General features: G+C 35.4%; 1 pseudogene across 1 annotated transcript; it reads left to right on the top strand.

The window, feature by feature from the left end:
• Positions 1–304: 304 nt before the first annotated feature.
• On the top strand, positions 305–3,195 carry LOC137713854 (bidirectional sugar transporter N3-like; annotated as a pseudogene). The gene is made up of 7 exons (XR_015956019.1): positions 305–504; positions 699–735; positions 834–948; positions 1,370–1,474; positions 1,581–1,742; positions 1,851–1,970; positions 2,593–3,195. The product of XR_015956019.1 is annotated as a bidirectional sugar transporter N3-like (transcript).
• Positions 3,196–5,048: the final 1,853 nt, after the last annotated feature.

The following is a 5,048-nucleotide window of genomic DNA, read 5'->3' as shown; positions in this document are numbered from 1 at the left end:
AGACCAAGCCCCGACGGCCCTTTGGATCAACAGCTCATCCACAAACCTACACCCTACGAAGATAGAATCAGAGGATCAAATTACAAAGAGATTGTAACCCCAAAATCATTAACACAAAAATATATTTTGTACACGTATTCTTGTTTCTTGTTTCAGGAACTTTTTGTGTTTACACTAATGTCATGGGTGCTTGGCTTTTCTGTACTAGAGACACCTACTGCTAAAAGCTAATAAAGTAATCATCACAATTCAGCCTTCATGCAACAACATAGCCTCAACTTCTCTCTATAAATACCAAGGACCCTTTGTATTCAGGATCTCGTGGCAAAGACGGAATATCAGAAAGATATAAGAGGATACAGGGCTAAGCTATATAGCTTCATAGCAAAACCCTGTTCCTTCAGTTTCAGTTTCAGTTGCTACACATCTCCAAAGAGAGAACTCTAGCTACCATGACTGCATCAACTTCTCACCATCCATTGGCCTTTGCCTTTGGCATTCTAGGTATAACAATATATTAGCATTCCGCTCACCCCTTTTCTTCCCATGCACACCCCTACTTATTTGTGATCTTTGGATTGAATAAGGGGAGGAAATAAACTGAATTGTGCAAAATCGTTTCTCTTTAGTTTTCCTTATTCTACTTTTCTTCAATAGAAATTAACTTTTCTTCTTCTTACGATGTTCAATTTAAACAGGCAACATTGTCTCATTCATCGTTTTTCTAGCTCCGCTGTAAGTTTCTTTTCTTTGTTATTTATTTCAGGGATAATGAGGCAATTAACGAGATTTAAGTGGTTATTTAACTTCGACTAATGTTTTGGGTGATGCAGGCCGACATTTTGGAGGGTGTATAAAAAGAAATCGACGGAGGGATTTCAATCGGTTCCATATGTGTTTGCACTATTCAGTGCAATGATATGGATATACTATATTAATTCTAATTAAGTCCTTTATATAAGTCATATTCTACATGGAATTCAGCTAAACTAATCGAACTGCGAAGGTGGCACTACTCACCCTTGCTTGCTTAGTTGCATATGTAAGGTAAATTGCAATATAAATGGTCTCTATGACACAACCGAATGAGTTAATGGTGAGGAGAAGGATCACATGAGACTTGTGGCAAGCGTTGATTTGAAGCTCTGGTGGCAGGAGGGATCATACGGCAAAGATTTTGAATCCATGGTTGCATAGGACATGACTCCTTTTTTTTTTTTTTTTTTTTTTGTTGAGCTCTGAGGTTGCTGCGACTTGCAGCTGTGGGTGAGCGTGATCGATTTTTGTAGTTCAAGGTGTGGGTTGCTGAGTTAACCCCCAATCATGTGATCCTTCAAACGGCCATTTGGGTTGATCCAAATGATTGTAGCTCAAGTCTCATGAGATCCTTCTCATCACCATCAACTCATTCGGTTGTGTCATAGAGACCATTTATATTGCAATTTACCTTACATATGCAACTAAGCAAGCGAGGGTGAGTAGTGCCACCTTCGCAGTTCGATTAGTTTAGCTGAATTCCATGTAGAATATGACTTATATAAAGGACTTAATTAGAATTAATAAATTAAATTTGGGTGCAGGTGTCTACTCTCAGGCTGCTTTTACTGGTGAACTTCGGGGGATTTTGCTTGATTCTTCTTCTGTCTCGCTTCTTGTCACAAGGGCCGACCCGCGTCGAAGTTCTCGGATGGGTTTGTGTGACTTTCTCTGTCGGTGTCTTTGCAGCACCTTTAAGCGTCATGGTAATTGATTAATCAAGTACCGTAATCAAATCCTTAAAGGTTTAACATAATCTCAATCTATATGCATTAAGATATTAATATATGCATGATTTGATTTGTGTGTTACAGAGAATGGTTATCCGCACCAAGAGCGTGGAGTTCATGCCGTTTAATTTATCCTTCTTCCTCACCCTAAGTGCCGTTATGTGGCTCTGTTATGGCTTACTCCTCAAGGATCTCTATGTTGCAGTAAGTCATTTTATTTGTGTATAATAAAACTAATATTTATTATTTTTACGGCTAGTCCTGTTTAATTAGTACGCTAGGTGTGTCGGTTAACATGTCCTTAATTGTGGAATAACTTTCTTTTGATTATTTTTAAAATAGAAAAATCTGGTGATTATATGTCAATGTGTGCCACCACGCATGTATAATGCTAGCTTGATTACATCAAGCTTTAACTCGTTTATATCGTGGCAAACGAAAAAAAGGCCGTGATAACCTTATAAAGGTTAAAAGTGTATTAGATAATAGAATAATTTAATTAATAAAAAGCATATGCTGATTATAAGGAAATGGAAAAAAATCAGTCATTTGTTATGCAAACACTATCCCTTAATGGATCACTCTCTTACGCCAAGTTTAATTTAGTGACATATATGAAAGCAACAAGAACTATTTAAGAAGCTACAATATATTGTTCACAAAATTTAATAAGGTTACTTTATCGCAATTTTTTTTGATATATTCGCATCCCATCTGCACTCAAGTTTTTGAATTTTCCTCATATGAATTTAACGTAGAATATTGTTTGTATAAGAATATATCCGTTGACTTTAATTAATAAATCACATGATCCTTTCATTTGCAGACCCCAAACATAATTGGTTTCTCCTTTGGGGTGGTTCAGATGGCCCTCTATACAAAGTACAGGAACACCAAAACCATTGTGGAGGAAAAGCTACCAGAACACAAGGCCGATGTTGTAAAGCAAATCACAATTTTAACTACTATTCCTGAGGTGGAGGTACAAGTCCAAGCACCTGTAACCTCGGATGCCAATGGTACTGATGCTCATCAAAACTCTGAGCTTAACACTGACCAGCATGTGCATGCACAAACATGCCGTAACGAGAAGATCATCGAACCATCCATGCCAGGCCAACTAGTTACATGTGAAGTTTGAATATTTATCATCTGCCGTTTGCCTGCTTGTACCTGAATCAATCGAGCTCGATCGCTCTATATAAATGTTTTGGACGTCATGATGCATATGTATCATCGTGTACATATGTCCTTTTGGTGCGTCTTTAGTTTTCCATGATGTTTAATTTTCCTTTATCTTTGTGTAAGCATATGAGGCTGGTTCATGTATAGACTAGCCTCCTCTTGTTCTTTCTAGGGAATAACGGTCTTCACAGTAATTATGTATGTTTCTTGGCCGTTTATGAAATAAAATTTGGTCTTAATTTAAGCTGAAGAGAAAGAAGGGATTTTGGTTTATGCGCGCATTAATTGAAATCCTAGATTTTCATCATCGGACAAGATTGCTTTATTCATTAATTGTTGAAGGGTAATGCTAGATAGACTAAATTTGTAGATTAAATATGCAAACTAAATGATGTATCACCAATAAAAATAAGCACGTTAATCAACGCTGAAGTAATAATCCAATCAACTTTCATGTCATGTGGTTTACAAGATTTTATTTACAAATTTAATCTCTATAGCATTACCCATTGTTGAAACCAGCAAGCCTCGGATTGGATTTTGGTTTTTGTCCTGGTACATTATTTTGAACAGGTACACAATTTTACAGGTAGATTAATTTATATGCATAGGTATAGTGATAATATACCAGTGTACATAGGACTATAATATAACCATGTATATATTCAAAATTATGCACGTACATAAGAAAAAGTACTAGAACAAAAATTCAATTTAACACTCAATTTTCATGGAAATAAATTTATTTAATTAAGGACGCAAATAAATATTTTCCAAAAAACAAGTTTAGTGTTTGTGAAATAGTGTTGTATAATGAATTTATGAACTAACTATACTGATATGCATTTAATACAATCACTAAGTTAACAACGAATAACATCGCCAAAAACAATGCCACGTTAGCCTAATCGGACAAATGAAGCTAATCGCTTACCCAAGTAAATCCCCATAGACTAAATTCGCTAGTCTCTCACTCTAAGCCATGTAAGTCCAAACGGTACACCACATGTTACTATATATACAAATGGTGGAATATGTGTATTAAAAAGTTAATAACTTAAAAAATAAAATTTCTCACCACTTCTATAAAAACATATGGTGTACCACTCGTATTCCGGTCACAATAAAAAATTTCTTCAAATTCTAGGTCTCAACACAAATGATACAATAATGGATGTATCAACATCCGCTGAAATGCAAGGGTCCAGAGACCAATGCTCTTTTTCCACCAAAAATACGCCCGTAATAGTTTAACATGTATGATTAACCTAAGTTACAATTTAACATGTATATTTAAAGATCAGGAGAAATCGAATCTCCTTAGCAATCTTTCTCGTTCTTTCGAAAAATACATTGAGTTTAACCTAAAGAATACATAGAAACCAATTAAAGTTGTATAATAGAGGTAGCACTAGACTTTGTTTTTAGGTATGTTTTTGTATGTTTTGCACATATTGGTTCTATTGCTGTCATTAGGAGCATAACTGGTAGTGCTTGTTGCCACGTTTGCGTGTACGCTACCTTCCCAGCTTTTGGTGTATTCTTTTTTTTTTTTTTTCGGTAACAAGCTTTTGGTGTATTCAATTCAACCATATTCTTCCGTTGACGACAAGTATGACAATATATATGACATTGTTCCTTGCATTACGTAAGAGCAAAATTATAAACAATAGTTACAATCATGTATAAAAAAAATTCAATAATACAGGGCGGAAAATCTTTACGTGTAATGATCACATAACGAGTTTTACTTAAATCTTTTTTTCTTTAGTTTTACAATTGTGTTAACTTGTTATGATAAGCTTTATTAATGGCTTGGTGCCTCATGATATTGTTGATATTATTAAAGCCATATCCGTTCCTCTGGAGCTTTGTTTGGGGTTCCTAAAACTAAAGATAAATTCACCATCAAATCAGCAGATATATCGATTGTGCGGATTACTACTATGTTTTTTAACACTACTCACATGAATAAAGTGTGGACGTCATGCATTCCTCTGAAAGTAAGTTATTTGCTTGGCTTCTTATTCGAAAGAGACTCAATACGAAAGAGAGGATTCACAAGTTCGTCCTTGGGAGAGCTCTTGCTGCCATATA

Source organism: Pyrus communis, chromosome 14 (genome assembly GCF_041283825.1).
Source record: "Pyrus communis isolate YQ-2024b chromosome 14, ASM4128382v1, whole genome shotgun sequence".
Classification (NCBI taxonomy): domain Eukaryota; kingdom Viridiplantae; phylum Streptophyta; class Magnoliopsida; order Rosales; family Rosaceae; genus Pyrus; species Pyrus communis.
This window is presented reverse-complemented; position numbering and strand designations above follow the sequence as displayed.